Below are 18,802 nucleotides of genomic sequence, written 5' to 3'. Positions count from 1 at the left end.
ATTGAAATCACTATTATATGAACATAAAAATACATCTCACTAGAAAACAAGGGGTTATTTAAGGCACCTACAACACACATCTACATTATTGGGATTAAGTGGTGGAACAGATCAAATAATATTCAGTATATCTAACTATTTTTTTTTCTTATTCCCACAGGCAAAGTAACAACAAAGCTTACATTATACAAATGTAATGCAATATATACAGACTGTTTAGCTTATGGTGATCAGCAGCACCATGAGCTCATTCTCTCAGTGTATCATCAGGAATACAAAGACACATACACATCATTTAAAGAGTTTTTAATTAAATTATTGGTTAAGAATAAACATCTTAAAGTAAATAACAATAAACAATAGCCCTTAACCCTGTAAGGCCCCCGGTTGTAATTTTACAACATTTCTTTAAGCTATCCTAAAAAAGTCAGTAAATGTTTTTGTTTTTAAAAAGACTACATTTACATAGTCAAAAGGTCCTTTTGTTCAGCCTCACAATGCTATTGGGTAGGAAATGTGTTTATAGGTCCTGCCCTCTGGCCATACACTCACACAACCAGGGGCGCCGCCAGGGATTTTGGGCCCCATGAAAATATATCACATTGGGCCCCACCACCAGGCGCAGGCCACGCCAACCATGCACAATTGCTGTAACCAGACCTCCAGAATCCAACCGACTCATTTATGCTTTAAATAAATCTACCTGTACAGGCTTGCATCTATCTTGTATTCCAATACTAACCGCACAATATTTACTGACACTGAGCTGTGAAAATATAACACTGTGCAGACGTGCAACATTCTGCTGCAGTATAATTCACTATTTGATATAAGACTAACATTCCTGACAATAGATCTCAATAGCCATCTTTTATGGTGTAAACGCCTTTTTAATAATAACGTTTTTGAATGGAACATTCTCAACATGAATGCATAAAGCCAAATAAATATAACTGAAATATGTGGAAAAATATAGTGTTTGAAATGTATAATTGAAATTAGATGTTAGCTTTTTGTTTTAATATATATATATATATATATTGGGGATATGGTGTTTAGATGAGCACAGAGAGTTCGGGTTATTCATGTTCCCTGTTTACATGATACATACTAGTAACCTGGCATTTCGATGCCTTTTCTCATCTAAACCAGGGGTTCCCAACCTTTATTGTGCCAAGGACCGGCAGATCCATAAAAGAAATCGCGGACCGGTTGTCAATTTTAACTGATTTTAATTTACTCACCACCAGCAGGTAGCAACAGAGGCTAATTGTATGTAACAGCCTGAACAAATACTATAACAATATGCATCCAAAACATTAACAACGTTTAAAAAAGAACCGGTGTCGTTTTTTGGTTTTTCGGAAAAACTGAAGACCAAAAAACCGACATTATTCAGTTTTTAAACCAAAACGGGAAAACAGATAAATCAACGTTTTGGTTTTGTTTGTATGATTTACGGATAATCCAGTGAATGCTGGGAAAACGAGGAAAAGGCGCATTATGAACAAGCGGAAAACTCTGGGGAAGAGCCGGGACGCCAATACGGAAGTGCCACACACTGCAGTTCATCTAGTGGCCAGTAGGAGCAGTCTGCAGAAGGGAGCAATTTCCATAGACCCCCATGTTAAAATGCCCAACTTTACAGCAGAAATAAACATGTTTACATCGTGGTTCAAAAAACCATATTCTCTGTATAGTTAGATTCCCCCTTCATGACTACTGTGTGGGGGGTGCATTTTTTTCTCAACTCATCTGTTTAATTCATATTAAGCCTTAAAGTTATGCATATATTAGGGCGTGGTCACATTGAGTGACAGCTCTGTCAAGTGACTGCTGCTGCTAGCTTCTTGTCTCTCTGTTAGCTGCTCCATGAAGCTAGCTACAGGGACTCTGCCTGCTCAGCTCATCCAGGGAACACAACTTGAAGCCGGCCGTGTTTGTTTGTTCTTCATGCTTATATATATCGGACTATTGTGACTCGCTCTGCGGTTGAAACAGACGGTGCATGAATGCGGTTTTTGCGGTAAGTGAAATTTGAGTGCTTTATTTGTGTGTTAATGATTTTAATCAGCTACGTAATTAATGTTAAGGCTTGGGTTAGCGTGTAAGTGAGTGGTAGCTACATCGGTGCTAACGATGCTAATCGTAGTCTGCAAGTTAAAACCATAGACTGTATATATAAAGGTTCAAACGAAATAGACAAGTGTTAAGCGTTAAGTGGGATAATACTGTAGAACAAACGGCTTCTGTTTGAGGTTGATAAAATAAGGTCATCCATGTAACTTAGAGAGATATTTTATTATGTAGGTAGGAACTGTATGCATCGCTAAGGTTAATTTAAATTGGCTATGCTCAAGTATGTAGACAAGCTCATGTCGAAGTAGTGTATGTAAAATCAACCTCACAATAAGATGTGTGTATATTACAAATAATAATGTCATATTTCAAGATATTACAATATGGTTGGTTGAGCTGGAGTTCATTATCGAGCTTACACGTTAACGTCACAGTCATCTGAAGAACGAACCCAAACCTTGTTGTTTTTATTAATTGCATTACCAAATGGGTATCAAATAAACAGTAAGCATTGGTAACACAACTTCCAAAGTTACAGTAAAATAAAAAGGACCCTGACTCGGACAATACACAATCCAACATGTTCAACAGAAGAGAATCAGTTATATTGTTTGTACACATGGTACTTTACATATATATATATATATATATATATCTGTTTGTTTAAGGTGTCCAGGTGATGCAGACAGGCTGGACCAGAGAGTGAGAGACAGAACTGGACTCCTCACAGCAGTGAACTTCAGCACAGGTACAAATACTCTATTTTTCATACTGTACAAAGAATCAAGAAAGATATTTGTTTAAATAAATGAAGGATTGACTTGAATACACACATTCCATTAAACAATACTAAATACTAGATCACCGACACATCAGTTAAATTGAGGGTTTTTTCCATGCAAAAGGTTACATTTAGATATTTAGCAATATGATTGTGTGAAAATGAGACCTTGTGTCTCAATGAGATCTACACCTGTATAAATAAAGGCTAAAGAAATATGGTTTTGTCAGCTTTCTAATTTAATGTATTGAAGGCAAAGATATTTAACACATAGTGAGAACTGCTACTATTTATCTCTCAATATTGTCTGTAAAAAACGTGGTAAAAGTGATTCTTTCAGTGAGACAACAGAGCAAGCTTCTACAGTTGCACTACGTTTTGAACAGTTAAATATTATTTAGATAATAACATACATTTCAATGTTGACGAGCTTCATACTGTTCATTCATAATCTGATCGTCTTTGTAGCTCACTGTTGAAATAAAAAAAAATCATTACAATTACAAAATAATTGTATCTACAGCCCCTAAACACACAAACACACCACTTTCATAAATAACACACTTGTTCTGCAATAATGTTTTATGTTTCCTGTCATTTTTGTTAGGAAAGGACATGCCTGAAAGACACGACATTTTCTCCTTCTCTGAGGGTCAAAAAGAACATCCAAGAGGAACATTAAATACATAGCTGATGCTATGAGATTTTAAGACCAGTACAGGACATTCACTAAGAAACTACTTTTATTGTGAAAACACAGTCAGCTGATCGAATGCAGCTATTTCCACATCTACACTCCATCAGCTGATTATTTCTATTTGCCTCACTTTATGAGCTTCACATCGCTTGTGCCTTGTACTGCAGAGTTTGCAACGTCACAAATAAATGGGGCCAATCTTCAGTCAGATGTGAATGTGTAATCTAACATTTGCAGTAAGAATAATGGACAAAAGGAATGCAAATACAAATACAATTTATTGAAATGTGAACCAAAAATTAATCAAATGTTTTAAATAAAAAGCACATATGGACAGAAGGTGTAAACCTATTAAATGTATAAGTAAACACATTTAGTCAAATAACGTGACAGACTAGGCCTGTGCAGTTGGTATCAGCTATGCCCAGCATTGGCTCCTCCATCAGGCCAGGTCCTCCTCGCTGAGGAAAGACCCTCAGTCCTCTCCAAACCAACAGACAGGACGTCCATCACATGGAGGTTTCTCCCTGAAGTCTCTGCAGCTCTCTGGACGCCAGGCTGTCTCAATCCGTCCACACTGAATATGAGAGGGGAAAAATTCAAATAATAAATGCTTTGGACAATAAGAAATATAAAGTTGACTGTTGAGTTGCTCAGTTTTTTTAGATTGTCAATACTATTACTGTATATTTGACCCACACAGTGTGTGATCACAATTTTATGTTTATATTTAATATCATTTTAGAAACCTGTTTAACAATGGACAGCAGGGGGCAGTAGATGGCAGGGTAACACTGCCGTAAACGGGTTTGTTGTGATTTGCGCTTGCCGTAAACGGACTGATGTGGAGACCAAGCGGCAAACTCTGGGGAAGAGCCGGGCTGCAGTCGGATAGTTTAAAAATCAGCTCCTAAATTCTAACCCTATCGTCTATTCCTTGACCTCTGAGTGAAACGTCACGGGGTTAAGGGATAGTGGATAGGAGAATTTAAAAGGACTTAGGAGAAGAGACTGCGGTACTTTAGAGAATCCGAATGCACTTTCACTATCCGACGTGTTTATGATGCGCCAGCGGACGTCTATAGAGGCTTCTCAATACTCAAATTTCCCCTCCTCGACTCCCCTCCTCGATACTTAGACCCGCCCACAGGAGATGCGAGCGGAGGACCGAGGAGGGGAACCGAGGAGAGAGGAGGGGAAGCAGCAGACGTTTAAAGAAATGAGAACTCCTCTCCTCTGAGCGGTCATATTAAAGCGACGTCCGTTCATTATTACGTGGCAACAGCTGCATCATCTGTCAAGTGTTTTGTCATATTTTATAATCTCTGCTGGATCAGCTGAACATTGTTCCCCCACATATTGACTTTGAATTCATTGAGAGTGCGGTATAATGAGACAATACCAGGCTACAGATGCGGACACACAGACACAAATATATTTATATAAATATATGCAATTTAAAGTATGAGAGCACTCTCATAATAACGTAACACAATCAGAGACTGGATATATCCCCCCCCCCCCCCCCCCCCCCCTCTCTCTCTCGTCGCTGAAATGGGGAATTGAAATTACGGGCCAAACGTTGTATTTGCAAGTATTAAAAGTAAGGACATCAAACCAACTGAGACCCGTCTGTCCGCCGCATCTACGCACTGTACCACACACACCTACACACTGTACCACACACACACCTACAGCTCCTAAAGCATAATCAGGCTACAGCCGTTGTGTATTTTATTATGTGAAGCACTAAATGGTTTTAGAAAAATATCGACTCTTTGTTTGTAGATATCTACTAAACTAAAGCAAATAAAGAGAGTAGGCATGTTATACTGAGTGATATATATTTTACACACTGCTCTGCTTTCTGCACCTCACAGCTGTTATCACTGTAAACATCGCGTTGCGATGAGAGCAGGTTCTAAAATAATATCCAGGGGTTGCATGCAGAGCTGTCATTGGCTGAGATAAGTCCGGCCGTGCGTCACGCCTCCACAGTTCCCGGAAATGCATCCGCGGAGGAGCCGTGGAGGAACCATCAGTGTATCCTCGGTTATAGCTCCTCCAGAGAGCCTCCTCGACGCTCGATCCTCGGTCCTCGGTGTGCATTTAGAGAAATGAGACGTCCTTCAAAATGGCGCGCTGAAATTCATTTCCGGGTCACTACCGGAGGACCGAGGAGTCGAGGAGTCGAGGAGGGGAAATTTGAGTATTGAGAAGCCTCTATTGTGTGCGTCTGCTGCTGTGGGGAAACTATGGAAACCACAATTTTCTATACAGCGGACGACAACATGGATGTTTAATAAGAACGAGGGACTACTGTAAACTCATCTAGAGACTCTGCACCGTGCTCTGATGCTGCTGCTTTGCTTTATGAACGTGGACAACAGAGAAACATATTCTTCAGGACCAAAGTTGGAATTGAAATAAAAAAGGAAAGTGAAACTGCTCGTCACCCTCTCCCTCCGGTCCACATTAATACAAATGATCCCAATACGTATGATTGTATGAACTAAAGATCTTAAAATCAATACAGATGTATTTATTATAAACGTTAGTCCTTAACATCTATCACTGTGTATATCACCATTCAAACATCTTTTAAAAGTTGAACAAACCCCACACAGCTCAGTGAAGACTGAAATGTTGACTTTATTTGATCATTTCAGTAAAAACTAAGGTTCATATTTCTCTCTTTGATTATAATACTGATGAACGTTCAAAACAAAGCACTTTGGCAACTTACCACCTATGTTTTAAAAAGCTTAATAAGCACCGTAACTTTCATGATATCATTTCTCCGTCATAATCGTTTTTTTCCGTGAACGGCCGACTGTTGAGTGACGGCAAATGCTGCGGCTGCAAGGCATTGTGGGGCAGCATTTTCGCTTCTCCTGCCGGTTAGGGAAGTCCAGTGGTTCCTAAGCTAAAGGAGGTTATAAAGGAAGTTTGAAACCTCCTTTCCTATCATTCTCATCATTCTAGAGTATTCGAACGGCACTTATCATGGCTGCCACTGAGGGACTTCCGGGTCATTTCACTCCTTTAGGAAGGTTCCTAAGCTAAATGGACTATTCGACTTCAGCCCCGGGAAGCCAATAGAGAGGCGAAGTCACGCCCATCTACTTCCGGCCCATGGGACCCCGGAAGCGAAAAATTAACATTGAATTCAATGGAGAGAGAAAACGTATCTTTTGATCCCGTTTGAATTGTGCCACGAACTACACATATGATGTTTGTCAATCTTAAACAATAAGTTCCATGTCAAAAAAGTCACATTTTGTCGTAAAACTGTTGAAATATAAGACTATGAAAAATACGCGACTACAAAGACTACAAATCCCATTCTGGCTCGCGTAAGTGATGTCACAGGCGATAATGCTCCAAGTGGTTGCGACTCGTAATTAAAGCGAAGAAGAAGATCTCATAACTAGGGTTGGGTACCGAGAACCGGTTCCGGTTCGGAACCGGTTCCAACATTTCGATTCCAACGGCATCATTTAGAAATGTGAATTTCGGTTCCGCTTTTCGATTCCTGAGGAAATGTTTCTCGCCGCTCTCCGTAGCCTACTGCATGACTGCAGCGGGGCGGGACATTTCCTACAGTGTAACCTGAGACCAGGGCCGGCCCGTCGCACTGGCGTTATAGATGTTCGTCTAGGGCGCCAGATCTGTGGAGGCGCTGCGCTGCCAGCTCTGGGAGAAAAAAAAAATGTTTTGACCGTTGGTGCTCATCCTAATTTTCGGCCTTGATGTAACAACATTCATAATTAAGTAAATGTAACACCCTTTTCACCCCGGCTACACGTTTCATTTGCCCTGTACGATGGGCGCTGCAAGTGATGAAAATGGGGGATGTTGGCTTATCTGGCAACCGCAGCTCACAGCCAGAGTGCGAGTGAGCTAGGGAGAAAGGGAGGGCGCTGTTGTTATTAGCATCTGGTGCTAGCTGCTCTGACGGATATAAGAAGATGTTTCTACAATGATGTGGAGGGAGAGTCCTCTCCAGTCATACTGAGAGGCTGATAACTACAGCTCAGTGAGGTAAAGGACTCTGAGTGTTTAGATAGTTCACTTTAGTCTAAGTTATCTCAGTGGGTCTCAAACGTTTTGATCACAATTTATGTAAACACATATTTCCAAGTCACTCTTTTATAATTATTGGGATAAAACAGGTTTGAAATCATTCCAATGTATACTATAGGACAGTAAACCAGACACATCGTTTTAAACTGGAGAGATAAAAACATATGCATAAATAAAATAGTAAAATAAGATATGAATGAACAACAAAAATAAAATGCGTTACATGTAGGCTATTTGTTATTTAATTATTAAAATGTAAACCGATCTTCTTCATATGGGTGTTTAGAGTTGTACCCCCTAGATCTAGTCTCTAGTAATTCTGCGTGTGCACCAGATTGAAGCATTTTACTTCAAAATGTTCAAACCTTTCTTCCCGGTATGCCTGAGAAGGCAGATATGCTTGTTTTTCTCAACAAGAACTGTTTTTAAAAGTTGGACTGTTGCACTGTTGTAGCTTCAGTGGTTCTCAGGTTAAAGTTACATAGCAGTGAATATAAACAGACTGATTCATGTGAATATTACTTTAAACTAACCTGTGTACAAGTTTCTCGAATAAATGTAATTTTTTTGGTGGAAGAAGCATGTATCATTTTTTTACCCTGCCCCTCAAAGAATCGGAATCGAGAACCGTTAAGAACCGGAATCGAAAAGTAGAATCGGAATCGGAATCGTGGAAATTCAAACGATACCCAACCCTACTCATAACTGATTTATTCCCTCCAATAAATAAGAGATTGCTAAAAATAAATTCACTTTTACAAGATGCCTGTGTGCTTTGTACCAGGTTTTAATCACATAAGTGATCATACTTATAGATCATAGCTCGTTCTATCGCTTCCCGTCTGATGAAAGGACCAGGAGTCGCTGGATCAGAGATCTCAGGTAATACACATGTTGTGCATGGAACACAGTCAAGCTAGCTACATAGCTAGTAGCGAGCACGTTAGTTAGCATCACATTACTTAGCCTTGTCATTTGTATTAGCCTTAACATGAAGTGAACCCAAATGTTAAACAGTAAGAGTAGTCATGATGTTAAGTATTTTGTGAAACATTTGAAGAGGAGCCTATCGCCAGGTGCTAAGGGGGCGGGAGGTAGGCTAACGGCAGATTAGCATCTGCGATCTTTTCTACTTAATGCTATCTGCTCAAATGGTTAACATTGAACATTAAAAGATCAGGCAGTTCAGGGAGAGTCGACGGAAGGAAGGCAGGCAGGCAGCTTTGCATGACATGTATTTATTTATAGAAGGACCATGCATACAAAAACATTAATCTCAGCAAAGAGAAGAGATGCAATATGCCAGATTATAGCTAATAGCTAATTTCCATCTGTGGTCCATTCTTCTGGACGTGTTTCATTGTGATGATAGTGAGTCAATCTGTTTGTTGGAAAGACAGTAGTTGAGTGATTACTGATAGAACATTATTAAAAGAGATAATTATTCAAAGTGTTGTTACTTTAAAGTGTTGTTACTGACCTTTTTCTCTTTTATTTCCTTTCCCTCACCTGTAACTGCTGAGACCCTGAGGAACATGCACACTGGACTGACCTGCTCTGGCAACCTGATTTCCACTGTACGTAATAGTATTTGGTTATGGTATATTATTTATATACATCAAAGGCACAATGCACCCCCCAGAGACACACATGTATTGAGTGTGATATGTTGCATAGGTCATGTGAAATCATCTTTACACACTAGAAAACTGTAGGAGCGGCAACTTGTTTTGAAATTGAATTTTTAATATCCGATAATAAAGTTGATCTGTTTTCTTTATTCTTCTCTCTTCCCAGCTCCATCCATCACCGTGCTCTGCTCCTGCAGGTCCTGCTTGCTAATCAATGCTTTATTTTTTTACACAATTACAAATAAAGTCAATGTATTGTATGACATGAAGTTGTGCTTCATTCGGAGTCAATAATACATTCATTCTGCCTTCAACTGCACAATGACTGTGGACTGCACCGACATCCATGTAGCTGCCCCCCAGTAAGATGAACCAAGCAAAGAGGGTCAACATCATGCCCAAGGACATCCAGCTGCATCCGCGAGAGAGGGCTTAGACTGACCTGAGACCAGCACACCCAAATACAACGGCTCTTTTAAGAGCCACCTACAGTTTCAAAGAGTTGCAATCCTACGTTATTATAATTATTAAACTGGTTCATGTGTCACTTAATTTACTGAACCGTGATGAAAGAAATGAGTGAGGTAGTGGTTTACTGAAGTTACAAAGACATTAATATATGAGTGACAGGTCAGTGTAAACACAAGCTTCTGTCAATTATGGATCATTCAAACTATTTATATAAAAATATGTAATAAAGTTCTAAAACAAGTATTCGGTATATTCCTTGATAGCTTTTGGAGAAGGTTGTTTTTAAGTTTACTAAAATCTATCGTTTAAACTGTTTCACTTTATAAAAAGGAACAGGTGAGTAGAGCATCATTGAGTTTCTTATTCTGTCAGTAAATTATCCAAATGAAATGTTTATCATTATTTTATTCAACCCTAAACAAATTGATTGTACCTTTTTAATAATGACCTTACATGGTCGGCAAAGTTAAATTAACTTCAGAAAATCAAATCTGTTCTGAGAAAAAACTAATAAATGTTTAAAGATAGGAACTTGCCATCCCACTGAAAAACAGTCCGTAGAGATTTAAAGGCGTAGTTGTAGTTCAGTCCAACGTTTCATTTGGATTCATTTCTCCAACAGTCAACTATTTTCATAAAGAATATATATATTTTTCAAAGTCAACTTTATTGTCAATCTTACTCAGTTTGTGTTTATAGACAGAGATCAAAAATACTTTTAAATCAAATAAAAGTATACAATTTACAGATATGTATACAAATATATATATATATATATCCTATATACACCATCATGTATAATGATGGTGGACACTTCACCTCCATCTGGGCAGATGGCTGCACAAGTCCATCGGGGGATGCTCCCAAAACACCGACTCACTCACAAAGAGACCAGACTCGAACACTGTCTCCTGAGAGGCCTGCACAAAAGCCTTCACCCCTTCGGCCTCGTTTAAAACCCCCCAGTTGACAGCCATGACTCCGTCCAAGTTGTACCCCCCGAGCACCCTCTTCATGAGGGACGCGCATGGAGTGGATGAAAGTCCCGACCGCAGCACAGAACCAAACTTGCTGGCTGTCAACCTGCCCCGCCTGTGTAACTGCCACTTTGTCCGCTGTCCTCCAGTGGCTGTCTGGATGGCAGCTTGCTGGTCTCTGCTCAGTCGCATTGAGGCAAGAATTGCCTCAAGCCCCCGACCCCCTTCACCAGCTCCGGCACGGTGACAATGGCCTGATGTTGAGGCCGCGGCTCTGGCTCAGGTGACAAAAGCCATGCCATGCCACACTGTGCGCCCCTCAGTGCAGACCTGAACCAGTCTACATCCTGAGTGGCGATGTCTCTGGCCAGTGGGTTGTATGTCTCCTCTCACTGTTGGTAAAGTTGAGACACCGGCTGGACTACTTTGGAAGTGCCAGGCTTCCTCCACTGGCACTCAACATCTGTGGAGCTGATCTGCCACATGGCACATATTGCCAATGCTGCAGCGTGGCTGCATTTGTACATCCCCCGTGCACAATCACAGACAGCGCTCTGCATCGCGCCATCGCCTCCCATGCAGATCTGTACAAATAAAGAAAGTACCATGTTTGTTAGCATGCTATAATAGATTGAATGAGCAATAATACAAGGATGGTCCGGATCTGGGGGTGGGAGGGGTTATTTTTCCATAGTTTTGTCTGATTGTTGTTATTGTTTGTTTTTTCTGTATTTTTTGTAATGTGTGTTGTACTGGTTGTGATTGTACATTGTATTTTTCTAAATGTGTATGAATACATTTTTTAAAAACATTTGATCAACAATAAAAAAGGATTTGGTCAGGATCTAGACTCAGTGTGTAGTTTATTAATTAATCAATGCTCTCTACATTAGGAAAACACATACCAGTGTACCAGAGGGAGTCACACACAGCTGTGCCTGGATAACCAAACAAATTGACAAGATAACCAAAACCCTTGAATCTACACACAGCAAATAAACTCAAATGACACAACGAGATGTAAAAGGAGATCACACATACAGTATAGTCGATATAAAACTGGCCGCTTCAATCTGAAGAGCAACTAAAACAAAACACGGGAGTATACCTTGTTCTTGTGAACACTAATGTTATCCACAGCACACACAGACCACGAAGTTCTAAAGGAGAACACTAGTTACTGAAACAAAACACGTTAGTGTACCTTGTTAGCTAATGTTAGCTAGCTGACATTAACGTTACACATTGCACTCATATTACTCACCGAAACCTTGTAAAGCCGGTCCCGCTGCTCTTACAGAACCGAATAACTCCCCTTTCGTGTATGTACAGCTCTCAACGTGTCCAGACTTGTAGTCACCTCGTTTTATACTTTTATTCTCATTCTGAAAGAAACAGGTGACATTTGCTAACGTGACGGCCATCTTTGTGATGGTGACAAGTATTGTGCGAGACCAAGAGACCTGTAGTTCACTCAGCGGTTTCACACAAAAAAATGTGTAACTTCACAGTTTTACGACACATTTTAATTTTTTTGACTTGCAAAATATTCTTTTAAATTGACAAACATCATATGTGTCATTCGTGGCACAATTCAAACGGGATCAAAAGATAACCTTTCTCTCTCCATTGACTTCAATGTATAATTTTACGCTTCCGGGGTCCCATGGAGGCTCCCGGAAAGGGAGGGACTTCGCCTCTCTATACGGAAGTGCCACACACTGCAGTTCATATATTGGCCGATAGGCGATGGCTGCAGAAAGGAGCAATTTCCATAGACCCCCATGTTAAAATGCCCAACTTTACAGCAGAAAAAAACATGTTTCTACCCCTGGCTCCATACATTTTATTATCGATATAGTTAGATTCCACCTTCATGATTATGGATCTGAGAGTGAATTGTTTTCTAACGCGACCCTTTTATTTATATTAGGTCTTAAAGTTTGTGCATCAATTAGGACGTGGTCACATTGAGTGACGGCTCTGTCAAGTGCCTGCCGCTGTTAGCTTCTCGTCTCTCTGCTAGCTGCTCCGTGAAGCTAGCTACAGGGACTCTGCCTGCTCAGCTCATCCAGGAAACACAACTTGTAGCCGGCCGTGGTTGTTTGTTCTTCATGCTTATATATCGGACTATTGTGACTCGCTCTGCGGTTAAAACAGACGGTGCATGAATGCGGTAAGTACAATTCGAGTGCTTTATTTATGTGTTAATGATTTGGTGTTAATGATCAGCTACGTAATGAATGGTAAGGCTTGGGTTAGCATGTAAGCTAGTGGTAGCTACATCGGTGCTAACGATGCTAATCGTAGCCTCCAAGTTAAAATCATAGACTGTATATATAAAGGTTAAAACGAAATAGACAAGTGTTAAGTGGGATAATACTGTTGAACAAACGGCTTCTGTTTGAGGTTGATAAAATAAGGTTACATCCTTGTAATTTAGAGATATTTTATTATGTAGGTAGAACTGTATGCATCTAAGGTTAATTTAAATTGGCTATGCTCAAGTATGTAGACAAGCTAATGTCGTGTATGTGAAATCAACCTCACAATAAGGTGTGTATATTACAATTATTAATGTCATATTTAAAGATGATTACTTAGATATTACAATATGGTTGATTGAGCTGGAGTTCATTATCGAGCTTACACGTTAACGTCACAGTCATCTGAAGAACGAACCCAAACCTTATTGTTTTTATTAATTGCATTACCAAATGGGTATCAAATAAACAGTAAGCATTGGTAACACAACTTCCAAAGTTACAGTAAAATAAAAAGGACCCTGACTCGGACAATACACAATCCAACATGTTCAACAGAAGAGAATCAGTCATATTGTTTGTACACATGTTACTTTACATACATATATATATATATATATATATATATATATATATATATCTGTTTGTTTAAGGTGTCCAGGTGATGCAGACAGGCTGGACCAGAGAGTGAGAGACAGAACTGGACTCCTCACAGCAGTGAACTTCAGCTCAGGTACAAAGACTCTTTTTTTCATACTGTACAAAGAATCAAGAAAGATATTGGTTTAAATGAATGAAGTATTGACTTGAATACACTATGTATTCCATTAAACAATACTAAATACTCGATCACCTACACATCAGTTAAGTTGAGGGTTTTTTCCATGCAAAAAGTTACATTTTAGATATTTAGCAATATGACTTTGTCAGCTTTCTAATTTAATGTATTGAAGGCAAAGATATTTAACACAGTGAGAACTGCTACTATTTATCTCTCAATATTGTCTGAGAAAACGTGGTAAAAGTGATTCTTTCAGTGAGACAACAGAGCAAGCTTCTACAGTTGCACTACGTTTTGTAACAGTTACATATTATTTTGATAATAACATATATTTCAATGTTGATGAACTTCATACTGTTCATTCATAATCTGATTGCTCACTGTTAAAAAAAACAATTACAATTACAAAATAATTATATCTACAGCCCCTAAACACACAAACACAACGCTTTCATAAATAACACACTTGTTCTGCAATAATATGTTTTATGTTTCCTGTCATTTTTGTTAGGAAAGGACATGCCTGAAAGACACGACATGTTCTCCTTCTCTGAGGGTCAAGAAGAGCATCCAAGAGGAACATTAAAAGCTGATGTTATGAGACACTCCATCAGCTGATTATTTCTATTTGCCTCACTTTATGAGCTTCACATCACTTGTGCCTTGTACCGCAGAGTTTGCAACATCACAAATAAATGGGGCCAATCTTCAGTCAGATGTGAATGTGTAATCTAACATTTTCAGTAAGAATAATGGACGAAAGGAGTGCAAATACAAATACAATTTATTGAAATGTGAACCAAAAGTTAATCAAATGTTTTAAATAAAAAGCACATATGGACAGAAGGTGTAAACCTATTACATTTATAAGTAAACACATTTAGTCAAATAACGTGACAGACTAGGCCTGTGCAGTTGGTATCAGCTATGCCCAGCATGGGCTCCTCTATCAGGCCTGGTCCTCCTCGCTGAGGAAAGACCCTCAGTCCTCTCCACACCAACAGACTGGACGTCCATCACACGGAGGTTTCTCCCTGAAGTCTCTGCAGCTCTCTGGACCACACTGAATATGAGATGGGGGAAATGAAAATAATAAATGCTTTAGACAATAAGAAACATAAAGTTGACTGTTGAGTTGCTCAGTGTTTTTAGATTGTCAATACTATTACTGTATAACTAATATATCAGGTTAAGAGGCACATTCAAATAAAGATTGGTCTTTAAATACATGTTGTCTTTTGAATTGTTTGTCTAAAGTCAAGGATCTAGAACTGGTACTTAGTTTTAATGATACAGTCTGGTTATTATGCTGTTTGGAGGAGGCCTCACATGTAAGAGCACTAACTAGCTACCATCACATGTACCTTAGCTTGACTTAAACGTATAATTAAGTGATATCAAAATACAAATAATAATGTCATGCAAACATATTAATATTTGCTTGATTCCAGTGTTGAATTTAGCACAATTGCATATAAACGTTAAGGGGTTTTAAGATTCTGAAGTATTATGCTAAAAACTCAATAACTTAGATTATAATTTATAGTTTTGCTGAATAGTTTTATGTCCGCTTACCTTAGAAACGTAAAATGCGACGGCAGTGTGCAGATGGGGAGCATGTTAGCTTAGCTTGGTAGCTTCAGCTAGCTCTGGAACTTCCAGCTCGGTGGCTGCAGGTCCCGCCTCGGCTCCGCCTCTTTGCCCTTATTTGGAGCAGGCTGGAACAGGCGGGAGTTGAACTCTGACGTCGCTGTCGAGCCGTTAGTGGCCGACTCCGCCCACTAAGGGCTTCACGGCAACTCTGCAGAATCCTATGGGTGACGTCACGGACCCTACGTCCATTTATATATACAGTCTATGGTGGAGACGGAGCTGCCGTTGGCTTGCCATTCTGGCAAGACCCGCCAAACGAGCAGCTACGAATTTGGTTGTTCATCATTTCTCCTGTTTTGCAGGTCAGTTTTGTGTACATATTGTCACAAGTGTTATAAGAATCCACGGTAGTGTTGTGTCACGATGTCCTAGTGTTTGAAGTGGTGTTTGGACGTTATTTATTGTCTTCAATGCTGCGTAGGAGACTGCCTCGTGGTTGCTGTGTGCGCGTGTGTGTAATGGCGGTCGCTATTTTAATGTAGCATAACTGAGCTTTGAACAAAGTGAATGCAAGTAAATGTAATTGTTTACAGCTCCTATACATTTTGTACTTACATATTTTCTAAGTATTTTGTGTGTGTGTTTTGTATTATCTGTATGTGTTCCAGTGGTGTTTCTATATGTACAAAAGTGGTGGGGCACAAAAAACTCAGATGTCTATATATAAGCTTCTGCAGAGAGGTTCATGGCTGGTGAGGCACTGGCACTGACTCTTCAGGTTTAAAAATATAATATTATTTTCAAAAGCTTTTTTTGTCTGATGCTTCAATTACTTTTAAACAGACAGTTCAACAGAAGGATACCCAAAAAAATGTAATTTTATCATTTAAATATTGAATTGTTCTCTCTTTAGTAAGATTCCATTTTCAATAAAATTGCAGTCTTACCTTGACTTGAAGATTAAGTCCATTGGACAGAAATCTCTTACTTTTTTGTAAAAGTCCTCCTTATCTTCTTGTAGTTTCAAAAGTGTATCATAAATCTAATCTAATCAATAGATTTTTGATTCGAAAATGATAAAAGTAGGGTAGACATGTGGATATTATCCGGCTGAACAAAACGTACATTTATCTAACAGCTACGTTTCCCACAGATCTTATTTTGAGCTATTTTCTAAAATTCTATGGAGAAATCTCGTTGCTTTTTTGTGGAGGGAAGCCATGCGCTGCTTACTTCCTGGTTTTAGGACGCCTCACTGCAGCTCTCTCTCCTCCTCTTCACACACCACACTTTTCGCGGCACACGTACTTACAGCCAATCAGCTCTGAATTATGTGAGATGACGTATGGTGGGGATGGCAGCACTTTGCCCCTATGGTCATTATTTTTTGCCACACACATTAAATAGGAAAATACTCTGAGCATGCGCAGTGTAGTTTTTGCAGTCACCGTTCACTTAGACAGTCAGAGGGAGGGGCAGGATCAGGTTTTGTCCCACATGGCTCTAAACAGCTCAATAGGCACACACTGTAGACACTAATTAGAAGAACACATACTAAAACAGCAATGTACAGACGAATCAGATGATTAAACATGATCTTAAAATATATTTTATATATTTTTTAATTTATTTTTTGCATTTTGTTGTAATCATTATTTTTAATACTTTCTGCTGACACTAGGTGGGGCTGTGCCCCACCTGCCCCTAATGACCAGTCGCCACTGATGTGTTCTATGGTCAGAGTTAATACATAAATGCTTGTTGACTGCTAATGCTAGCAGTGTTTATATTGAAGACAGAAAAGGGCATTAACAATTGTGTGTGTGTTGTGTCAAATGGTTAAGGGCATTAACAATTGTGTGTGAAAAATGAATAATAAATTCTGGCAAGACCCGCCAAACGAGCAGCTAAGAATTTGGTTGTTCATCATTTCTCCTGTTTTGCAGGAATACTATCTGTCATTGCGCCCTGCATAGCGGGGCGTGTTACAGATTCTTGGGGACTCGTCCGGGATCAGCATCGTTTGAGACGACCACATGCTGATCCAGTGATATTGGACCTAAAGGACCAGACTGACGACGTGTTGCCGGAGTGAAGGTGCTTCCAGTTAGCGACTCAAGAGGTAGAGAGACCAGGTTGAAGGGGATCTACGCCTAGGAGTGCAGAACTGTTTGCCACAGTTGCCCACAACACACAGGATGGCTGACAACGAGAGGAAGAGACTAAGCTGGTCCATCAAGAAAAGACTTCATCAGCTAACAGCAGATGAAGCGTATGAAGTTGCCACACACCTCGATCCAGTGGAAGGACTTGACTCATCAGAGCTAAACAGGGAGAGCAGAGAGCAACACACCGATGACGAGATCATTAGAGGGGGGTTACGCATAATAAAAGGTGGAAACTTTAAAGACATGCTGACAAACAAGGAAGATCTAACGGCCCGTCTACACTACAGCGTCGAAAGCTCCAATCTGCCCATTCACTTTCAATGGGGTGACGTCACGTAGCCTCGCTTTTTCGCCGAACTGAATTGTGGGTAGCAGAGCGGGGCGTCTCCGGCGACAGAAGTTGAACAATGTTCAACTTCTGACGCCGGAGTAGCCAGCGCCAGCCAATCAAATCCCGTTTCCCAAAATCTGACAGCTGAAGCCGTAGCCAATCAAACCGCGTCTAAGCTGGGAGAGATATCCCGCCGTTCATTTCTATATTTCAAAAAAAGTCGGAGGAGAAACTAACTATCGCCGTAGCAAATCACCCGGTTTTGTATGACCAGACCCTCTTCACCTACCGGGATACAAACCGGAGGAACCAGGCATGGAGGGAGGTGGCAGAGACAGTGGGGGAAACTGGTAGGTTTTCGCCTGTTTGGGGAGTTTATATATATATTGCTCCCATACAATCCCCGGGGTTTTTTGCTTTGTATGTCGGGGGCGGGAGATTCATGTGATTGGTTGTTGGCCGTGTTGCTTGAATAAAATCCCCAAGCTCCAGACACGCCCAGCTCCAAGCTATTTTTGAAGCTGTAGTGTGGACGCTCCGTCACGGCCCGTCTACACTACAGCGTCGAAAGCTCCAAGCAGCTCCAAGCTGCCCATTCACTTTCAATGGGGTGACGTCACGTAGCCGCGCTTTTTCGCCGAACTGAATTGTGGGTAGCAGAGCGAGGCGTCTCAGGCGACCCAGGCGACCAGAAGTTGAACAATGTTCAACTTCTGGTCGCCTGGACGCCGGAGTAGCCAGCGCCAGCCAATCAAATCCCGTTTCCCAAAATCTGACAGCTGAAGCGCCAGCCAATCAAACCGCGTCTAAGCTGGGAGAGATATCCCGCCGTTCATTTCTATATTTCAAAAAAAGTCGGAGGAGAAACTAACTATCACCGTAGCAATCACCCGGTTTTGTATGACCAGACCCTCTTCACCTACCGGGACACAAACCGGAGGAA

General features: G+C 40.3%; 2 long non-coding RNA genes across 2 annotated transcripts; one reads left to right on the top strand and one right to left on the bottom strand.

Moving 5' to 3' along the window:
- Positions 1-8,375: 8,375 nt before the first annotated feature.
- On the top strand, positions 8,376-9,534 carry LOC139433980 (uncharacterized). The gene is made up of 2 exons (XR_011643375.1): positions 8,376-9,220; positions 9,441-9,534. It is a non-coding gene; the product is annotated as an uncharacterized lncRNA (long non-coding RNA).
- Positions 9,535-14,533: 4,999 nt separating this feature from the next.
- On the bottom strand, positions 14,534-15,534 carry LOC139433979 (uncharacterized). The gene is made up of 2 exons (XR_011643374.1): positions 15,343-15,534; positions 14,534-14,830 (listed from the first exon to the last, which is right to left on the bottom strand). It is a non-coding gene; the product is annotated as an uncharacterized lncRNA (long non-coding RNA).
- Positions 15,535-18,802: the final 3,268 nt, after the last annotated feature.

Source organism: Pseudochaenichthys georgianus, chromosome 6, assembly GCF_902827115.2.
Source record: "Pseudochaenichthys georgianus chromosome 6, fPseGeo1.2, whole genome shotgun sequence".
Classification (NCBI taxonomy): Eukaryota; Metazoa; Chordata; class Actinopteri; order Perciformes; family Channichthyidae; genus Pseudochaenichthys; species Pseudochaenichthys georgianus.
The sequence above is the reverse complement of the archived record's forward strand: the minus strand, read 5'-3'. Positions and strand labels throughout refer to the sequence as shown.